Source organism: Lolium rigidum, unplaced genomic scaffold (genome assembly GCF_022539505.1).
Source record: "Lolium rigidum isolate FL_2022 unplaced genomic scaffold, APGP_CSIRO_Lrig_0.1 contig_67055_1, whole genome shotgun sequence".
Lineage (NCBI taxonomy): Eukaryota > Viridiplantae > Streptophyta > Magnoliopsida > Poales > Poaceae > Lolium > Lolium rigidum.
In genome coordinates, this window is record NW_025901315.1 from 9,286 (window position 1) to 32,607 (window position 23,322).

Sequence of the window (23,322 nt, forward strand, 5' to 3'; positions counted from 1 at the left end):
GCTATTGGTTATTGCTCGGAGAGGAGTCTCGACCATGTCTACATAGTTCATGAACCGTAGGGTGACGCGCTTAAGGTTCGATGTCGCATAAGTAGATTCAGAATATGAGATGGAGTCCGAAGTTTTTGTTCGGAGTCTCGAATGGGATCCAGGACATCACGAGGAGGTCCGGATTGGTCCGGAGAATAAGATTCATATAAGGGAAGTCATTTTCCGGGGTTCGGGAAAAAGTCCGGTGTTTTGACCGGAGCTTCTAGAAGGTTCTAGAGAGCCACTAGTGGGTCCACCACCCAGGGAGAGGCCACGTAGGCGCCACATGGCATGGTGGGGCCTGCCCACTATGACATGTGGGCCCAGGCTGGCCTACCCCTTAGAGATAAGATCTATCTCTGAATTTAAATGGTTTAAATCTAGAGATAAGATCTATCTCTAAAATAAAGTGTTTAAACAAAGAGATAAGGGGAAGGCTTGAGGGGGAAGAAAATTATCCCCCCATGCACCGGCAAGGGATAGGTGGGGCCCAGGGGGAACCCTAGGCCGACCCCTCCCCCTATATAAAGAGGGGAGGGGGTGGCCGGCTAACACACCAATCCAGAAACCCTGGCCGCCCCCTCTCTTCCTCCTCCATATACTGCGCAGGCTTAGGCGAAGCCCTGCAGTAATTCTTCTCCACCAACACCACCACGCCGTCGTGCTGCTGGGATTCCGTGGAGATCTACCACACCTTCGCTGCCCGCTGGAACGGGGAGAGGAAGGGGCTTCATCGACACCGTACGCGCGATCGAGTACGGAAGTGCTGCCGGATTGCAGCACCGGGACGATCGTCTACACCAACAACGAGATCTAATCTCGTAGGCTTTGGAAATCTTCGAGGGTTAGTCTCATATCAATCTCGTTGCTCTGATCTTGTAGATTAGATCTTGGGTGTTCCATAGATTATATCTTGGATTTATTCGTCTTTGCGGTAGAAATTTTTTTATTTTCTATGCAACGAACCCCATAAGTACTTTCCAACAATGCCAGCCCATCCCGCTACGACAACTTCGACTGTAGAAATGTAGCATCACCGCTCGGCCACTACTGTCCGCGCATGCGCTGATTACCAGGCTGGGGCGGCCATCACGAAGGTGGAGGTCCTGATTAAGTTGGCCATCTGACCCAACGGCGCCATGGCGGGGAGGATGGTAATCACACCACCAACCGCATAGGTGACGGCGTCGCATCCACGATTAGCAACTAGGCTAAGACCGTGTCGATGACAGTTACAAGGAGAGCACAGAAGAACAAGCATTACATATGGGGAACCTGAGGACCATGGGGTGGAAGCAGGTGCGTGTGTGTGTGTGTGGGGGGGGGGGGGGGGGCAGATGCCCCCTCCCCTACATTTGTATTGCATAGAGATAAGTTTTGTCACATGTGTTAAAGGATCCCAAAGAAAATTTGATCGCAAAACACAAGGTAAAAGCGTTTTATTTGATTGTTGTATTATTTACAAACACGAGGTAATAGGAAAATAATTAAATAGTAGTAGAACCTACCGAACATATCGGTGCTAAAGTTTTAATTCCGTCCAAAAGTCCTAGGCAATGTTAAAGTTGTAGCTTCTTTTTGAAAATATTTATAAATTTTGGCAATATCAAGACTTTTGAATATCCCTCGCTCGATGTAGCACACTCATAACAAACGTATCTACGTATTTTAAAGTGGCGCGCCTTTTAAAGTTTGTTGTGTTATTATTCATTATATCTGAAAACTTTTTTTATATTTGTTGGAACCAATATATTAATAGTTGTAAAAGTGCACAAGATTTTCATTTATACTTTGATTTGTAGGAATTGCACGGATATAAGACGAATCATGAGGTAGCCATTCATTGTGGTAAAATTCCGAGTTCCCCAAAAATTGTCCTTGGAGAACTATTTTGCCAAAAGAAGTTTTGAATGGTATATTATTTATGACACATAATTCATATATTTGTTGACAATAATTATGGTCTAACTTTTTATTAAATTACATGTAACCCTTATAAACATGTAATAGCATAATTTTATAACTCATTCAAAGATATCCAAGTTAAGAGCATAGATTCATAATTTAAGTAAGCTCTATCTAGGCTTTGGAGATATCATCCGTGCAGATTAGGCAATAAGCAGAGCTGTCAAATCTCCATGGACTCGGCTTCACGCTAGTCAACAACTGGTTGCGCCATCCGGCCGGATCACGTAAAACCAGGCCAGAATTGTATTAAACCACATGTGTGGCAGGCCAGCCTAGCCAAGATGATTTGGTCACTCCATTGACCGGTCAGCATCACGGACCCCTTCCTTCTCCCGTCCCCTCCTCCCCGTCACCCTCTCCCACGTACACTATATATAATAAACCTAACTCCGGCGAGCCAGTCATCTCCTTCTCCCACAATTAGCCATCGTTAACTGGTCCAACTGCCCGTGCCCTCGGCCGATCGATCGATTTTCCGGCCGGCTGGCGATGCTATTGTACACCGTGCAGTTTCTTTGCTCCGTCTTCGCCGCTTTTACCCGGCTCGTGCGCGCCCTCCGCAAGGCCATGGCCGCCGTTCTGTGCTCCCCGCCGGTCTCCGTGCCCTCTGCATCTACCGCCTCTTCTCCTCTTTCCATGAGAAGGACAACGAAGGTGCACCCAATCGTCAGCATCACCGTAGGAGATGCAAGCAAGGAGCAGCAGCTGTTTGCGCCCGCGGTGGATGCCTTTGCGCCGTGCAATGGCGGCGGCGGCGTCGTGGAGCAGATTGAGTCGACTAAGAAGGCACCGAGGAGGAGGCCGTCGATGCTTGTCATACCGGTCGTTCCTGAGGCCAGCGAGACGCCGGCTGGCTGGGGGGTGGTAGTGGTGGAGAAGGAGGCCGAGGTGGAGGTGGAAGGGGAGGGGTTTTGCTTGGCGAGCAGGAGAGGTGCGAGGCATGCAAATGAGGATGCGTATTGTGCGATCACTCACAAAGTTAGAGCAGATTCCCAGCTGGTAAACCTTTTATCTTTACATGTTTCTTGCATGTATGATATTCTTAGATTTTATGTAAGTTATGGACATCACTTATTTTTCAGGAGAAATTTAGCCAAGCTAGTAGTTTAGAGAGGATGAAAGCGGACTTTTTTCAATCTAAATTGTAATGAACAACCAAGAAAATATCAAATAATACACTATGAAAAAACTATGAAAAAACTACAATATGGAAATAAATTCCATATGGTGAATCTGCTGATATTGATTTGGTAGTAACCTTACTCGTACGCAATGATATTTTGATAAATTTGATCAAACTTGGAAGACTTTAACCTGGGGAAAATGTATTCGCTATATATAATTTTTAGAACAAAATGAGCATATATCATGCAGCTTGAGCATTGCAAAAGAAATATGCATGTAATCCTGTCATATATACATTTACGCAAACCATACGGAGATGTTGACTTCTGTACTGAAACACTAAATAAAAGTTAGGATACAATCCTTTGGATTGACCCCGTAAGAGTACGCCGCCCATCACATGCATGAATAACAAAGTCTTTTCCTTGGTGTCTCTGCAGGCATTCTACGGTGTGTACGATGGGCATGGCGGCCGTGCGGCCGTGGACTTGGTCTCCGAGCGGCTCGGCAAGAACGTCGTGGCCGCTGTGCTGGCCACGACGGAGCCGAAGGAAGCTGCAGCGGCGGCGTCGTCCTCGGTAGATGCCACGGCGGCCGCGATCAGAGCCGCCTACTTGACCACCGACAGCGAGTTCCTGGGCCAGGTGTGTACTATGTTTTTACCTGGTCTCCTCTGGCTGCATATATGAGCTGAACGGGTCAACACATCCTTTTTCTGCTGTACAACATACTTTGCATGCCGACAATGGCGATGTCCATCACTACTCCATTAGGGTTTGTTCGTTGTTGTGATTGCGATGGCCGACACATGCACCTTGGCTAGCTTGTACTCCCTTTGCCGTGCCCCAGGCTCCCAGGTGTCAATTTTGGTGAATGGCTATTGCTAAGTTGCTAGCTACTTCCTTATACTTCCATATCAGTTGTCGCTAGTACAAGTTTGTCCTAAGTCGGCGATAGATGTATGGCAACAAGTTTCTATGAAAATAATACTAGCATAGTAAATTTTATTAGAAATCATGCATTACACACTAAGTTGCAAAAAAAATTCTCAATAAGTAGTAACTCTTTTTTTGTCCCGCTTGAACGCAGGGCCTAAGAGGTGGTTCATGTGCCGCAACAGCTTTGGTAAAGGACGGCGACCTCTACGTGGCGAACCTCGGCGACTGCCGCGCCGTCATGAGCCGCGGCGGCACGGCGACCGCACTGACCTCCGACCACACCGCAGCGAGGGGGGATGAGAGAGCCCGCATCGAGAGCTCGGTAAGGCTGATGAGCACGAATAAATCACAAAACGCATAACCGATTCGGAAGAGGGAATGTCAACTAATCTAGACAATCAAAATCATGCAGGGTGGCTACGTGAGCTGCGGCACCAACGGCGTGTGGAGGGTGCAGGACTGCCTCGCCGTGTCGCGGGCGTTCGGCGACGCCAGCCTCAAGAGGTGGGTGATCTCCGAGCCCGAGATCACGAGACATACCCTCACCACTGGCTGCGAGTTCCTCGTCCTCGCCTCCGACGGCCTATGGAACAAGGTGTCCAACCAGGAGGCGGTGGACGCTGTCTCGAGAAGCAACAACGCGGGTCGCAACTCTGCCGGTTGCTGCAAGGAGATCGTGGACATGGCGCGGAGTAGAGGGAGCAGGGATGACATCACCGTTATGGTGGTCGACCTCACGAGGTTCACGTAGTATAGAATGCCATGAAAAGCCAGATGGGGACAACACATCCGCCAATTTTTCCAGGAACAAGGGCAGACACGTCGTGCCAATGAAGAACGTGAGCACCCGTGCGGATAATTAGCACCAGGATTTCAGTCCTGGAGGCGGCCAGTCTTAACAATCTTGCTGACCGGCCTCGGATCGGATCCTTCGAACAGAGTTACAGAGAAAGGGAGAGCTGACGAATTATGCAAGTTACTCACTTACTAATCGGGGAGAAATGAAGACGGAGAGCTCCTAAATTGATCGCGTGTAGATATCTTCAACTTTTGTTTGTTTGTTTAGGAGCAATAATAAATGTCTTTTCTGTCCCTGTGTATGTGTGTATATATGCTTGTGCCATGATGAAATGCCAGATATGGTATGGGTAGTGCAGAAGAAACTAAATAAGTTGCACATAAGGTCATATTTTGGGGCCGGTGTAACAAAAATCATAAGTTATAAGGCTTTGAAACAAAACCGACTACTAAATCTGATAATTATAAGTTGACCAAGAATTAAGTTAGTTGAAGGTTAATTCTAAGACCCTTAGATTTGCTTCTAAGGTTTATCTATGTGAGAATTGCACATGATTATGCAATTACACATTCTCTATCCACCTACACGTAAATGGCACATAAAATTAGGTGAGAATTAAGTTGGTTCTAGATCGACCGATCACTAGTTATATCCATAGTCTCTAATACCAAGTATGACATGGGAGGCTGGCACACTGGAGCGGCCACGCTGAACCCATTTAGTCTCTCTATATTGTGCCTGCGACGGGCTGGATCCTCCCCATTTCCTCTACCTATGTCACATTCTCCGCGGGGATTGTGAAGTGGTTGTGGAGCTTGCATTCTCCAGAGTAGAGAAAACTAGCCATAATGAGTGAGATCCAACTTCATTGTGGAATCTCGAGGGCAGGAAGGTGAACTTCGGTGGCTTCAAGAAACTTCGTGGTTACCACTAGTGGAAAATGGGACATCCATCTAAGCCATTGGTACCGGTTCCCTTACGAACCGGTGCCAATGGGGTAATCTGCACCGGTTGGGGGGCTCAGGCGGGCGAGGAGCTCTGGCACCGGTTCGTGAGGGGCTTTCGTACCGTTTCGTGTTAGGAACCGGTACGAAAGGTCTTCGGCCAAAAGTCAGACGCGTGGTGGGGCCCGGGCAGGACCTTTGGTACCGGTTTGTAACACGAACCGGTACCAAAGGGTGCCCCCTATATCATCAAGTCGAGCCCGTCCCCTGGCTCTTCTCTTCATCTCATTTTTCTCTTCTTCCTCTCACACAAATTTTTTTTGCACCTCTCACACTCCAACAAATCTCTATTTTTTCTCCACCATTTTAACAAGATTAAGGGCATATATCTATCCAAGGGTTAGCAATATCATCCTTTCTTCCGGCGTTCCTAATTTAGCACATTTCTTTAGTAGTTTTAACTCGTACTATTTTTCTAGTGCTAGCAAGGTGTTCGATGAAATGCCTAAGTTAGGGATTTTACTTTTTTATAATCAATTTGAGCTGAAATTATGGTATATTTTTTAGGTTTTAATTAGTATCATCCCCGTCCTCACCGCCGTCGATCGCCAGCGTCGTCCCCTAGCCGGCACCGTACAACCTCGGTGAGCCTCTTCTTTTTTATAAAAAAACTTAGTTTTATGTGATGAACTTGAATATTAATTAAGTTGGTCACTCATATATCCACGATGTTGTGTAATTAATGATATTTGATATACATATAAAATGCAGATGAGTCGACAATGGATGTATGGTGACCGGTGCCATCCCGACTTCATTAATGGCATGCATTATTTTCTCAACGTGGCTGAGGCAAACAGGCAGTCGAATGGTTTCATCTATTGTCCATGTAGTTCCTATAAGAATATGACGGATTACTCTACCTCAAAGACCATTCACGTCCACCTGCTGCAGAACGGTTTCATGCAGCTATAATTGTTGAACAAAGCACGGAGAAAGAGGGGTTATATTGGAAGACAACGAAGAAGAAGAGGATAGTGACAACTATCCTATGTTCACTGAAGACGGTGATAGTAGAATGGGGGAAGACGAAGCTGAAGAAGAGCCCATTTTTGATGAGCCGATTTTTGATGACCCCGATGACGATTTGGGTCGGGCCATTCTTGATGCGAAGATAAGCTGCGGAAGTGAAAAGGAGAGGTTGAAGTTGGAGAAAATGTTAGCGGATCACAAGACACTGTTGTACCCAAATTGCGAAGATGGCCAGAAAAGGCTGGGTACCACGCTGGAATTGCTGCAATGGAAGGCAGAGAATGGTACTTCTGACAAGGGATTTGAAAAGTTGCTGAAAATAATAAAGAAGATGCTTCCGGGGAGAACGTATTGCCCTCTAGTACGTACGAAGCAAAGAAGGTTGTCTCGCCCTCTAGGATTAGAGGTGCAGAAGATACATGCATGCATCAATGACTGCATCCTCTACCGCGGGAGTACGAGAATTTGAATGCATGCCCGGTATGTAGTGCATTGAGGTATAAGATCAGGCGAGATGACCCTGGTGATGTTGAGGGCGAGTCCACCCCTAGGAAGAGGGTTCCTGCGAAGGTGATGTGGTATGCTCCTATAATACCACGGTTGAAACGTTTGTTCCAAAACAAAGAGCATGCCAAGTTGTTGCGATGGCACAAAGAGGACCGTAAGAAAGATTTGATGCTGAGACACCCCGCTGACGGGTTGCAGTGGAGAAAAATCGACAGAGAGTTCAAGTCATTTTCAGATGACGCAAGGAACTTAAGATTTGGTCTAAGTACATATGGCTTTAATCCTTTCGGTGAGCAGAGCACCAGTCATAGCACCTGGCCAGTGACTCTATGTATCTATAACCTTCCTCCTTGGTTGTGCATGAAGCGGAAGTTCATTATGATGCCAGTGCTCATCCAGGGCCCGAGGCAACCCGGCAACGACATTGATGTGTACCTGAGGCCATTGGTTGAAGAACTTTTACAGTTGTGGCGTGACGAAGGTGTACCTGTGTGGGATGAGTACGAACAAAAGGAATTTAACCTATGGGCGTTGTTGTTTGTAACCATCAATGATTGGCATGCTCTTAGTAATATTTCAGGGCAGTCAAACAAGGGATACAATGCATGCACACACTGTTTAGGTGAGACTGACACTATATATTTGGGAAACAAGAATGTGTACCTGGGGCATCGTCGATTTCTTCCAAAACAACATCACATAAGAAAGAGAGGAAAGCATTTCGGAGGTGAGGCAGATAACTGAACGAAGCCTACCCGCCCTACTTGGGAAGTTATATATGATATGGTCAAGGATTTAAAAGTGATCTTTGGAAAGGGTCCCGGCGGACAATCTGTTCCGCATGTTGACGGACATGTACCTATGTGGAAGAAGAAGTCGATATTTTGGGAGCTACCCTACTGGAAATTCTTAGAGGTTCACTCTGCAATCGACGTGATGCACGTGACGAAAAATCTTTGCGTGAACCTGCTAAACTTCTTGGGCATGTATGGGAAGACAAAAGATACACCGGATGCACGGCAGGACCAGCAAAGTATCCACGAAGGAAACAACCTGAATCGAGAGAAGTATCAAGGTCCCGCCGGCTACGCTCTTACCAAAGAGGAGAAGGAGATCTTTTTTGAAGTCCTGAGTAGCATCAAGCTCCCGTCTGGCTTCTCGTCGAATATAAAGGGAATAATAAACATGTCAGAGAAAAAGTTTCAAAACCTAAAGTCTCATGACTGCCACGTGATTATGACACAATTACTTCCGGTTGCATTGAGGGGGATTCTGCCGGAAAATGTTCGAGTACCCATTGTGAAGCTATGTGCGTTCCTCAATGCAATTTCTCAGAAGGTGATCAATCCACTTACTCTACAAAATTTACAGAAGGATGTGGTCCAATGTCTATTCAGCTTCGAGTTGGTGTTCCCACCATCCTTCTTCAATATTATGACACATCTCCTAGTTCACCTGGTCGAAGAGATTGGCGTTCTCGGTCCTGTATTTCTACACAACATGTTCCCCTTTGAGAGATTCATGGGAGTCTTAAAGAAGTACGTTCATAACCGTGCTAGGCCAGAAGGAAGCATCTCCAAGGGCTATGGAACAGAGGAGGTCATTGAGTTTTGTGTTGACTTTATTCCTGACCTTAAGCCGATCGGTGTTCCTGAATCGCGCTATGAGGGGAGACTGCGTGGAAAAGGCATGCTAGGAAAGAAAGCAATAACGTGTATGGACAGACATTCTTTCACTCAAGCACACTACACAGTTCTACATAATTCCATCTTGGTGGCTCCGTACAAAGAGAAACACAAGGATATCTTACGCTCTAAATACCCGGAGGAACGTGAAGATTGGATTGATGGAGAACACATGAAGACTTTCGGCGGTTGGTTGCAAACACGTCTCATGAATGCCACTGATGACGAGCAGCTATACTTGTTGGCCAAGCAACCATCTTCGACTATATCGACTTTTCAAGGGTACGAGATTAATGGGAACACATTTTACACGTTCGCCCAAGATAAAAAGAGCACCAACCAAAACAGTGGTGTCCGCTTTGATGCAGCAGATGACAATGGGAAGAAGGTCACATATTATGGGTACATAGAGGAGATATGGGACTTGAATATGGACCTAATTTCAAGGTCCCTTTGTTCCGGTGCAAATAGTTCAACCTGAAAGACGGGGTACAGGTAGACCCGCAGTACAGAATGACTACAGTGGATCTCAAGAATCTAGGGTACGACACCGAACCATTCGTCCTAGCCAGTGAAGTGGCTCAGGTTTTTTATGAAGGACATGTCTAGCAAACCGAAAAAAAGAAAAGAAAGGCAAGAGGACACATCATACGATGAGCCAAAGCGGCACATAGTTCTTTCAGGAAAAAGAAACATCGTGGGAGTAGAGGACAAGACAGACATGTCAGAAGATTATAATAATTTTGATGATATTTGACCCTTCAAGGTGAAAACTGACCCAAGCATCATCTTAAATAATGAAGATTGTCCATGGTTGCGTCGCAATCAGAAGAAAGGGAAACAGACGAAGAAAACTCGGAAAACTAGTTAGATAGGGATCATAACTTGTGTATCTCAATATGGAAATCACTTTTGTGTAATGATGTTACTGTAAGATATTAACAATGGAGCTTTCACGGGCTTGCAGGGAAATTTTTCCGAGGCGGAACTTCCGAATATGCCATATATAGGGCATGTGCACCAAGGGCATATTCGATAAGTTCTGCCACGGGAGATTTCCCTACCCTTTCCACAACATTGTTAGAGGAGATGCAGTCTTTCACGGGCTTGCAGGGAAATTTTTCCGAGGCGGAACTTTCGAAGATGCCATAGGGCGTGTGCACCAAGGGCATCTTCGAGAAGTTCCGCCACGGGAGATTTCCCAACCCTTTCCTCCATCCATGGGGATGAAACTCTCCATCCATGTTGGCTTGTTGAGCTGCTTGCCATGGCGATGCTCCTTTTATAGGCACGGCGCCGCTTCTACTTTGTCTTCTTCCTCCGACAGGGTATCGTGCGCTACATGCTTTATCTCATCGAGCAGGGCGTCCTTATCATGCCGACAGCTTTAGTACCGGTTGCACCCACCAGCCGGTACTAAAGGTTACCCACGCGTCCTTATCCCACCGACAGTTTTGTTACATGACAGAAAACCACCTTTAGTACCGGTTGCACCCACCAGCCGGTACTAAAGGTTTCCCGCCTATTTTCTTCCCGCGCTTTCCACCGGTTCCCGCCTCCGTCATCCCGCCATTTTTTCACTATATATATGTAGGCTTGGCCTCCATTTACATATCACATCTAGACTCATATCTGCAAACCTCATCATTCTCTCCCATGGCTTCCATCGTATCTCTAACCCCCGGGAGGCGGAGGCGCTTTGCGCCTCGAACTACCCCTGCCCGCCGGGCTACCGCGTCCCGACCGGCTGGTTGCTAAGCGTCGGAGGCGTACCGGTCCCTCCAGTCCCTCTAGGTGTGGCGCACGAGATGGCCATCACGAACCACTACTACTTCGAGCTCATGCCAGAGCAGCGGAGGAATCCCCAGTGGCATCCCGACTACAGCCCGACTTGGGAAAGCTTCTTCATCAATCGGCGTGAGAGGGCGCTTGCCAGGCACGAGGAGGGCGGCCCGCCTCCTTCGAACTTCAACGAGGTCGGCCGTCGGCTGTGGTGGCGCAGCCGGACTCTCCAGGGCGTCATGGCCTACCGTGGCGCCCGCCTGCACTACCCTCAGTCCTAGCCCACGCGTGCTCTCCCGTCGAGGTTCGACTATCGCGACCCCGATGCCAGCGACGATGATGACGGCGACTACGAAGACTACAGTGGCGAGTACTAGAGGCACGAGTATGACTGAATGACTCCAACAGTCAAATCTGGCCATGTATCATAATTTTCAGTTAAGCTATGTACTTTTAATTCGAGTTCAATCGTAATAAAATTTTATTCCCGCCCTTTCTTTCTCGCCTTTTTTCTCCCACGCACGGCGTCATGGCGGGAAAGTTTCCCGCGCGACGTCGGGGCGGGAAAATTTCCCGCGCGGACGGCGTCGTGGCGGGAGTAAAGAAAAGAAATAGAAAAGAAACAGAAAAGAAATAGAAAAAATAGAAAAGAAAAGAAACAGAAAAGAAAAAGAAAAGCAATAGAAAAAATAAATAGAAAAGAAAATTAATAGAAAAGCAATAGAAAAAAATAAATAGATAAGAAATAAAAAATAAAAGAAAAAGAAACAGGAAAAGAAAAGAAAAGAAAAGAAAAAGAAAAGCAATAGAAAAGAAAAGAAAAATAAAAGCAATAGAAAATAATAAATAGAAAAGAAATAGAAAATAAAAGAAAAAGAAACAGGAAAAGAAAAGAAACAGAAAAGAAAAGAAAAATGAAGCAGAAAAGAAAAAAGAAATAGAAAAGAAACAACAAAAGAAAAGATAATAGAAAAAGAAAAACAAAAACAAAAAAACCCTTTGGCACCGGTTGGTGCCACCAACCGGTACGAGGTGGCACCAACCGGTGCCAAAGGGGGTTCTCCTCCATTACACTTAGCCGCGCGGGGAAAATTCCCCCAAATCAACATTTCACACGCATCCAAGCCATGCGCGCGATGCCCTCGCCGTCGCCAAGGACCACGCCGTCGCTGCCGTGTCCGCCTTCGTCGCCACGCGCTCAACGCCCTCGTCGTCGCCACGAGGACCACGCCGTCGTCACCCGCCGCTCCCCCCTCCACCGGAAACCAGGTGAGGGTTTCCACTCCCCTTCTCCCCTCCTCCGGCCGGTAGCGCCTCCCGCCACAGCGGCCGCCGCCTACGCCGCAGCGCGCGGCCTCATCCACCTTGCCTCCTGGTGCGCGTAGATGTACACGTCCCTTGGGAACCCCAAGAGGAAGGTATGATGCGCACAGTGGCAAGTTTCCCTCAGTAAGAAACCAAGGTTTAATCGGAGCAGTAGGAGTCAAGAAGCACGTTGAAGGTTGATGTGGCGAAATATGATGCGGCGCAACACCAGGGATTCCGGCGCCAACGTGGAACCTGCACAACACAACCAAAGTACTTTGCCCCAACGAAACAGTGAGGTTGTCAATCTCACCGGCTTGCTGTAACAAAGGATTAACCGTATTGTGTGGAAGATGATTGTTTGCGAAGAAAACAGTAAAGAACAATTGCGATAGATTGTATGCGATGTAAAGAATAGGACCGGGATCCACGGTTCACTAGAGGTGTCTCTCCCATAAGATAAAAGCATGTTGGGTGAACAAATTACAGTCGGGCAATTGACAAATAGAAAAGGGCATAACAATGCATATACATGATATGATAAATATAGTGAGATTTAATCGGGGCATTACGACAAAGTACATAGACCGCCATCCGAGCATGCATCTATGCCTAAAAAGTCCACCTTCGAGGTTATCATCCGAACCCCTTTCGGTATTAAGTTGCAAGCAACGGACAATTGCATTAAGTATGGTGCGTAATGTAATCAACAACTACATCCTTAGACATAGCATCAATGTTTTATCCCTAGTGGCAACAGCACATCCACAACCTTAGAACTTTCTGTCACTGTCCCAGATTTAAGGGAGGCATGAACCCACTATCGAGCATAAATACTCCCTCTTGGAGTTAAGAGCAAAAACTTGGCCAGAGCCTCTACTAATAACGGAGAGCATGCAAGATCATAAACAACACATAGGTAATAGATTGATAATCACCATAACATAGTATTCTCTATCCATCGGATCCCGAAAAACACAACATATAGTATTACAGATAGATGATCTTGATCATGTTAGGCAGCTCACAAGATCCAACAATGAAGCACATAAGGAGAAGACGACCATCTAGCTACTGCTATGGACCCATAGTCAGGGGTGAACTACTCACTCATCACTCCGGAGGCGATCATGGCGATGAAGAGTCCTCCGGGAGATGATTCCCCTCTCCGGCAGGGTGCCGGAGGCGATCTCCTGAATCCCTCGAGATGGGATTCGCGGCGGCGGCGTCTCTGGAAGGTTTTCCGTATCGTGGCTCTCGGTACTGGGGGTTTCGCGACGGAGACTTTAAGTAGGCGGAAGGGCAACGCGGGGGGCCACACGAGGGCCCCACACGCTAGGGCCGCGCGGCCAGGGCCTGGGCCGCGCCGCCCTAGTGTGGCGGCGCCTCGTGGCCCCACTTCCTTCCCTCTTCACGCTTCTGGAAGCTTCGTGCAAAAATAGGACCCTGGGCGTTGATTTCGTCCAATTCCGAGAATATTTCCTTACTAGGATTTCTGAAACCAAAAACAGCAGAAAACAGCAACTGGCTCTTCGGCATCTTGTTAATAGGTTAGTTCCAGAAAATGCGTAAATACGACATATAATGTGTATAAAACATGTAGATATCATCAATAATGTAGCATGGAACATAAGAAATTATCGATACGTTGGAGACGTATCAGCATCCCCAAGCTTAGTTCTGCTCGTCCCGAGCAGGCAAACGATAACAAGGATAGTTTCTGGAGTGACATGCCATCATAATCTTGATCATACTATTGTAAACATATGTAATGAATGCAACGATCAAAACAATGGTAATGACATGAGTAAACAAATGAATCATAAAGCAAAGAATTTTCATGAATAGTACTTCAAGACAAGCATCAATAAGTCTTGCATAAGAGTTAACTCATAAAGCAATAAATCAAAGTAAAGGTATTGAAGCAACACAAAGGAAGATTAAGTTTCAGCGGTTGCTTTCAACTTATAACATGTATATCTCATGGATATTGTCAATGTAAAGTAATATAACAAGTGCAATATGCAAGTATGTAGGAATCAATGCACGGTTCACACAAGTGTTTGCTTCTTAAGGTGGAGAGAGATAGGTAAACTGACTCAACAATAAAAGTAAAAGAAAGGTCCTTCAAAGAGGAAATCATCGATTGCTATATTTGTGCTAGAGCTTTTATTTTGAAAACATGAAACAATTTTGTCAACGGTAGTAATAAAGCATATGAGTTATTTAACTTATATCTTACAAGTTGCAAGCCTCATGCATAGTATACTAATAGTGCCCGCACCTTGTCCTACTTAGCTTGGACTACCGGATCATCGCAATACACATGTTTCAACCAAGTGTCACAAAGGGGTACCTCCATGCCGCCTGTACAAAGGTCTAAGGAGAAAGCTCGCATTTTGGATTTCTCGCTTTTGATTATTCTCAACTTAGACATCCATACCGGGACAACATGGACAACGAGATAATGGACTCCTCTTTAATGCATAAGCATGTAGCAACAATTATTATTCTCATATGAGATTGAGGATATATGTCCAAACTGAAACTTCCACCATGATTCATGGCTTTAGTTAGCGGCCCAATGTTCTTCTCTAACAATATGCATGCTCCAACCATTAAGGTGGTAGATCTCCCTTACTTCAGACAAGACGGACATGCATAGCAACTCACATGATATTCAACAAAGAGTAGTTGATGGCGTCCCCAGAAGCATGGTTGTCGCACAACTAGCAACTTAATAAGAGATAAAGTGCATAAGTACATATTCAATACCACAATAGTTTTTAAGGCTATTTTGTCCCATGAGCTATATATTGCAAAGGCAAATGGAAATTTTAAAGGTAGCACTCAAGCAATTTACTTTGGAATGGCGGAGAAATACCATGTAGTAGGTAGGCATGGTGGACACAAATGGCATAGTGGTTGGCTCAAGGATTTTGGATGCATGAGAAGTATTCCCTCTCGATACAAGGTTTAGGCTAGCAAGGTTATTTGAAGCAAACTCAAGGATGAACCAGTGCAGCAAAACTCACATAAAAGACATATTGTAAACATTATAAGACTCTACACCGTCTTCGTTGTTGTTCAAAACTCAATACTAGAATTATCTAGACCTTAGAGAGACCAAATATGCAAACCAAATTTTAGCAAGCTCTATGTATTTCTTCATTAATGGGTGCAAAGTATATGATGCAAGAGATTAAACATGAGCAAAACAATTGCAAAGTATCACATTATCCAAGACATTTTAGAATTACTACATGTAGCATTTCCCAATTCCAACCATATAACAATTTAACGAAGAAGTTTCAACCTTCGCCTTGAATATTATGAGTAAAGCCTAAGGACATATTTGTCCATATGCAACAGCGGAGCGTGTCTCTCTCCCACACAGTGAATGCTAGGATCCATTTTATTCAAACAAAAACAAAAACAAACCGACGCTCCAAGTAAAGAACACAAGATGTGACTGAATAAAAATATAGTTTCAGGGGAGGAACCTGATGATGTTGTCGATGAAGAAGGGGATGCCTTGGGCATACCCAAGCTTAGACTCTTGAGTCTTCTTAAAATATGCAGGGATGAACCACGGGGGCATCCCCAAGCTTAGAGCTTTCACTCCTCTTGATCATAGTATATCATACTCCTCTCTTGACCCTTGAAAACTTCCTTCACACCAAACTTCAAGCAAACTCATTAGAGGGTTAGTGCACAATTAATAATTCACATATTCAGAGGTGACACAATCATTCTTAACACTTCCGGACATTGCACAAAGCTACTGGACATTAATGGATCAAAGAAATTCATCCAACATAGCAAATACGGCAATGCGAAATAAAAGGCAGAATCTGTCAAAAACAGAACAGTCCGTAAAGACGAACCTGAAAGGTGCACTAGACTTGCTCAAATGGAAAAACTCAAAACTAATGAAAGTTGCGTACATATCTGAGGATCACGCTCGTAATTTTGCAGATTTTTTTGATTTTTTTACAGAGACTTATTGCAGAATTCGTGACAGACAGCAATGCTGTTTCTGCGTAGCGATCCCAAATATAACATCAACTTTAACATAGAAACTTTACTTGGCACAAAAACATGATAAGGAGAGGTTGCTACAGTAGTAAACAACTTCCAAGACTCAAATATAAAACAAAGTACTATAGTAAAAACATGGGTTATCTCCCATAAGCGCTTTTCTTTAACGCCTTTCAGCTAGGCGTATAAAGTGTAAATCAAGTAACATCAAGAGTAGAAGCATCAACATCATAACTTGTTCTAATAATAGAATCAAAAGGCAACTTCATTCTCTTTCTAGGGAAGTGTTCCATACCTTTCTTGAGAGGAAATTGATATTTAATATTACCTTCCCTCATATCAATAACAGCACCAACGGTTCGAACAAAAGGTCTTCCCAACACAATAGGACAAGATGCATTGCATTCAATATCCAAGACAACAAAATCAACGGGGACAAGGTTATTGTTAACCGTAATATGAACATTATCAACTCTCCCCAAAGGTTTCTTTTTAACATTATCGGCAAGGTTAACATCCAAATAACAATTCTTCAATGGTGGCAAGTCAAACATATCATAAATCTTTTTAGGCATAACAGAAATACTTGCACCAAGATCACATAAAGCATTACATTCAAAGTCATTGAATTTCATTTTAATGATGGGCTCCCAACCATCTTCTAACTTTATAGGAATAGAAGTTTCAAGTTTTAGTTTCTCTTCCCTAGCTTTTATGAGAGCATTTGTAATATGTTTTGTAAAGGCCAAATTTATAGCACTAGCATTAGGACTTTTAGCAAGTTTTTGTATGAACTTTATAACTTCAGAGATGTGGCAATCATCAAAATCTAAATCATTATGAGCTACAGCAATGGGATCATTGTCCCCAAGGTTGGAAAAAATTTCAGCAGTTTTATCACAAGCGGTTTCAGTAGCTTTAGCAATTTCGAGCAGCTTTGTACGCTTTGCACTAGGAGTAGAAACATTGCCAACACCAATTATTTTACCATTGATAGTAGGAGGTGCAGCAACATGTGAATCATTATCATTACTAATGGTGGTAATAGTCCAAACTTTAGCTACATTATTCTCTTTAGCTAGTTTTTCATTTTCTTCTCTATCCCACCTAGCACGCAATTCAGCCATTAATCTTATATTCTCATTAATTCTAACTTGGATGGCATTTGCTGTAGTAGTAATCTTATTATCAATATCATTATTAGGCATAACTTTCAATTTTAATAGATCAACATCGGAGGCAAGTCTATCAACTCTAGAAGCAATAATATCAATTTTATCAAGCTTTTCCTCAACAGATTTGTTAAAAGCAGTTTGTGTACTAATAAATTCTTTAAGCATGGCTTCAAGACCAGGGGGTACACTCTGATACGTCCAATTTGCATCACTATTTTGTATCATAATTTGCTGTTATTCATTGATATATTTCATATTGGGACACAATACTTATGTTATTTCATCTATTTTGCATATTTCATCATTATTGGAGGATCAAGCACCGGAGCCGAGATTCTGCTGGAAAAAGCACCGTCGAACGCAATATTTCGGAAGATCAATCGTGGAAGGGAATTTCACGAAAATTCCTATTTTTCCAGATGACGAAGGGAGCCGAAGGGGAAGAAGAGAGGGCCATCGTGGGCCCAGACCATAGGGCGGCGCGGCCCAAGGCCTGGCCGCGCCACCCTATGCTCTGGGGGGCCCACGACCCTTTTCGCCTCCTTTTCTTCACGTACTCCTTCGTCCCGAAAACCTAAGCCAGACAGAGGACCTCACGAGGGGTTACAGCCGCCTCTGCGGGGCGGAGAACACCAGAGAGAAGAGAGCTCTCCGGCGGGCGGGAATCCGCCGGGGAAATTCCCTCCCGGAGGGGGAAATCGACGCCATCGCCATCGTCATCGAGCGGGACATCATCTCCATCATCATCATCATCATCTCCACCATCTACACCGCCATCACCACCGCTGCACCTCGTCATCGCTGTAGCAATTCGGGTTAAATCTTGATTGTTTGATAGGGGAAACTCTCCCGGTGTTATTCTATACTTGTTGTAGATGCTATTGAGTGAAACCATTGAACCAAGGTTTATGTTCAGATTGTTATTCATCATCATATCACCTCTGATTGTATTCCATATGATGTCTCGTGAGTAGTTCGTTTAGTTCTTGAGGACATGGGTGAAGTCTAAATGCTAGTAGTGAATTATGGTTGAGTAATATTCAATGTTATGATATTTAAGTTGTGGTGTCATTCTTCTAGTGGTGTCGTGTGAACGTCGACTACACGACACTTCACCATTTATGGGCCTAGGGGAGTGCATCTTGTATTCGGTTGCTAATTGCGGGGTTGCCGGAGTGACGAAACCTAAGCCCCGTTAGTATATCGATGCAGGAGGGATCGCAGGATCTCGAGTTTAAGGCTGTGGTTAGATTTATCTTAATTACTTTCTTGTAGTTGCGGATGCTTGCAAGGGGTATAATCACAAGTATGTATTAGTCCTAGGAAGGGCGGTGCATTAGCATAGGTTCACCCACACGACACTTATCAAATCAATGAAGATTAATCAGCTGTATGAAGCGAAAGTACTAGACTAAAATCCCCGTGTGTCCTCAGGAACGTTTGGTCATTATAAGTAAACAAACCGGCTTGTCCTTTGTGCTAAAAAGGATTGGGCCACTCGCTGCAATTATTTCTCTTGTATTTTATTTACTCGTACTTTATTTATCTGCAATATCAAAACCCCCTGAATACTTGTCTGTGAGCATTTACAGTGAATCCTTCATCGAAACTGCTTGTCAACACCTTCGCTCCTCGTTGGGTTCGACACTCTTATTTATCGAAAGTACTACGATACACCCCCTATACTTGTGGGTCATCAAGACTATTTTCTGGCGCCGTTGCCGGGGAGTGAAGCGCTATTGGTAAGTGGAATTGGTAAGGAAATTTACTGTTTGTGCTGATTTTATTTCTGCCTGCTGCTATAAATCATTATGGAGAGATCTTCTCTTCAATTTCTATTTGGGAAATCTACTACTACTGCAACGGTAGTGGATGAAGCGCCAGGTGAGGAAGTAGTACCATATAAAATACCTATGAAAATTATTGAACGTGTTATGGATAACCGCTATGAAGGGGATGGAACTGTCCATCCTGGTGATCATTTACTGTTTTTGCATGAATTATGCGGGTTATTCAAATGTGCAGGTATTTCTATGAATGAAGTTAGGAAGAAACTATTCACTATATCGCTGTCTGGTAAAGCGGCGCACTGGTATAAATTGCTGAAGAATGGTGATTCTATTGATTGGGAGGACATTGTGCCTTTATTTTATTCCAAATTTTATCCTCCAAGTGAAATTCACAAAGATCGGAACCGCATATATAATTTCTGGCCTCATGATGGAGAGAGTATTGCCCAAGCTTGGGGGAGATTGAAGTCTTTAATGCTCAAATGCCCCATTCATGAGCTTCCTGGTAATGTTATTATTGATAATTTCTATGCAAGACTTTCTTTTCAAGACAAGACCTTGCTGGATACTTCCTGTTCTGGATCATTTACACGCAAGAATGAAGAGTTTAAAAGGGACCTTCTTGATCGGATCCAAGAAAATACCGAAGGATGGGAGAACGACAAAGATAGAGAATCGGGTATAATTTATGATTATAAATGCATTGAAGCTTTTATGGATACCGATAAATTTCGTAATATGAGTGCTACATATGGTCTTGATTCCCAAGTTGTTGCAAATCTTTATAGAGCTTTTGCCTCTCATTATGAACTGCCTAAGAAGAATTTTGATAAGTATCATGAACCGTATAAAGATAAAATTGATTCATCTGTAAACAAATGTGTAGTGGTTGAAACTGTTGATAATGTTATTCCTGAAGCTTATATCGAAAAAACTCCTTTCCCTGCTAAAATGAAGGAGTACTCTGTCATATCTAGTGCAGTTAATAAAAGCGAAAAGAAACCTAGAGAACCTGAAGAACAAATTAAAATTGAACCTGCTGTTGCAATAGTTAAAGATCTTGTGACTGAAAATGTGGAGGATGGTCATATTATTTTCTGTGAAGATGCTTCTAATATTGTTTCACATCCTAATAAATCCAAACAAGTTAGTGTTCCTATGCTATCTGTTAGAATTGGTGATCATTGCTATTATGGTTTATGTGATATTGGTGCAAGTGTTAGTGCTATTCCTTATGAACTTTACACGGAGATTATGCACGAAATTGGTTCTTGTGAACTTGAAGATATTGATGTGGTTATTCATGTGGCTAATAGAGAAACTATTTCTCCAATTGGTATTGTTCGAGATGTGGAAGTTCTATGTGGTAAGATTAAATATCCTGCTGACTTTTTGGTACTTGGTTCTGCTGCTAGTGATCATTGTCCTATCATTTTTGGTAGACCTTTTCTAAATACTTGTGGAGCTATTATAGATTGTAAGAAAGAGAAAATTTTGACTAGATTTGTTGGTGAACCTTATGAATTTAACTTTTCTAAATTTACCAAAACTCCTTATAAAGCTGACTTGCCTAGTAATGATTTTAAAATGGAGCAAGTGTGCATCTATTGTTCTTGTTCCTAATAATCCTTTGCAGCAACATTTGGAGAATAGTGAAAGTGAAGCTTTTAGGAAAGAAAGAGATGAGCTTGAGGAAATTTTTCGTCGCCAACCTATTCTCAAGCATGATTTACCGGTGGAAGATTTGGGTACAACACCGCCACCAAAGGAAGATCCTGTTTTTGATTTAAAGCCTTTACCCGATAATCTTAAATATGCTCATATTGATGATAAGAAAATATATCCTGTTATTATTAGTTCTAAGCTTTCGGAGATTGAGGAAGAAAGGTTATTGGAAATATTGAAGAAACACCGAGGAGCTATTGGCTATACTCTTGATGATTTGAAAGGGATTTCTCCTTCTATTTGCCAACATGCTATTAATATGGAAGAAGACGCAAAGCCTGTTGTTGAACATCAACGTCGTCTAATTCCGAAGATGAAGGAAGTGGTAAGAAACGAGGTATTAAAACTCCTTGAAGCTGGTATTATATATCCTATTGCTGATAGTAGATGGGTTAGTCCTGTTCATTGTGTTCCTAAGAAAGGAGGAATGACTGTTGTGCCTAATGATAATGATGAGCTTATTCCTCAAAGAATAGTTGTAGGTTATAGAATGTGCATTGATTTTCGAAAAGTTAATAAAGTTACTAAGAAAGATCATTACCCTTTACCCTTTATTGATCAAATGTTAGAAAGGTTATCTAAAAATACTCATTTTTGCTTTCTTGATGGTTATTCCGGGTTTTCACAAATTGCTGTTAAAGCTAAAGATCAAGAGAAAACCACGTTTACTTGTCCTTATGGAACTTATGCTTATAGGCGTATGCCTTTTGGTTTATGTAATGCTCCTGCTACTTTTCAAAGATGCATGTCTGCTATTTTTCATGGTTTTTGCGAAAGTATTGTAGAGGTGTTCATGGATGATTTTTCTGTCTATGGGAATTCTTTTGATAATTGCCTGCGAAACCTCGATAAAGTTTTGCAGAGATGTGAAGAAACTAACCTTGTTCTTAATTGGGAGAAATGCCACTTTATGGTTAATGAAGGAATTGTATTGGGACATAAAATTTCCGAGAGAGGTATTGAAGTTGATAGAGCTAAAGTTGAAGCAATTGAGAAGATGCCCTATCCGAGGGATGTTAAAGGTATTCGTAGTGTTCTTGGTCATGCTGGGTTTTATAGGAGATTTATTAAAGATTTCTCTAAAATTTCAAAGCCTCTTACTAATCTTCTTCAAAAAGATGTACCTTTTGTTTTTGATGATGATTGTAAAGAAGCTTTTGAAACTCTAAAGAAAGCCTTAACAACTGGCTCCTATAGTCGAACCTCCTGATTGGAATTTGCCTTTTGAAATTATGTGTGATGCTAGTGATTTTATCTGTAGGCGCTGTTCTTGGACAGCGGGTAGATAAAAAATTAAATGTTATTCATTATGCTAGTAAAACTCTTGATGCTGCTCAAAGAAATTATGCTACAACTGAAAAGGAATTGTTAGCTGTAGTCTTTGCTTGTGATAAGTTTAGACCCTATATTGTTGATTCGAAAGTTACAATTCATACTGATCATGCTCGCAATTAGATACCTTATGACAAAGAAAGATGCTAAGCCAAGGCTTATTAGATGGGTACTTCGTTGCAAGAATTTGATTTACATATTATAGATAGGAAAGGTGCTGATAATCCCGTTGCTGATAATTTGTCTAGATTGGAAAATATTGCTTATGATCCTGTTCCCGTTAATGATAGTTTTCCAAATGAACAATTGGCTGTAATAAAGGTGAGCTCGCGAGAGAGCCCTTGGTATGCAGATTATGCTAACTTTATTGTTTCGAAGTATTTGCCTCCAACCTTTTCAGCTCAGCAAAGGAGGAAATTCTTTTATGACTTGAGGCATTATTTTTGGGATGACCCACACTTATATAAAGAAGGAGTGGATGGTATTATGCGAAGATGTGTTCCCGAATATGAACAACAGGAGATATTGAATAAATGTCATGGAAGTGTTTATGGAGGACATCACGTCGGAGATAGAACCGCGCAAAAGGTTCTACAATCAGGTTTTTATTGGCCAACACTCTTCAAAGATGCAAGGAAATTTATTTTATCTTGTGATGAATGTCAAAGAGTTGGTAATATCTCCAGACGCAATGAAATGCCTATGAATTATACTCTTGTTATTGAACCATTCGATTGTTGGGGATTCGACTTCATGGGTCCTTTCCCTTCTTCAGACGGTAACACTCATATACTTGTCGTCGTTGATTATGTTACTAAATGGGTAGAAGCTATACCAACAAAAAGTGCTGATGGTGAGACCTCTTTAAAAATGCTCTTAGATGTTATTTTTCCTAGATTTGGAGTACCTAGATATATTATGACTGATGTGTTGGAGATATGCCCAAGAGGCAATAATAAAAGTGGTTATTATATATCTTTATGTTTATGATAAATGTTTATATACCATGCTATAATTGTATTAACTGAAACATTGATACATGTGTGATATGTAAACAACAAAGAGTCCCTAGTAAGCCTCTTAACTAGCTTGTTGATTAATAGATGATTAGTTTCATAATCATGAACATTGGATGTTATTAATA

General features: G+C 43.1%; 1 pseudogene; it reads left to right on the forward strand.

Annotated features, from left to right (window-relative positions):
* Positions 1-2,487: 2,487 nt before the first annotated feature.
* On the forward strand, positions 2,488-5,153 carry LOC124682066 (annotated as a pseudogene).
* The last annotated feature ends 18,169 nt before the right edge of the window (positions 5,154-23,322 follow it).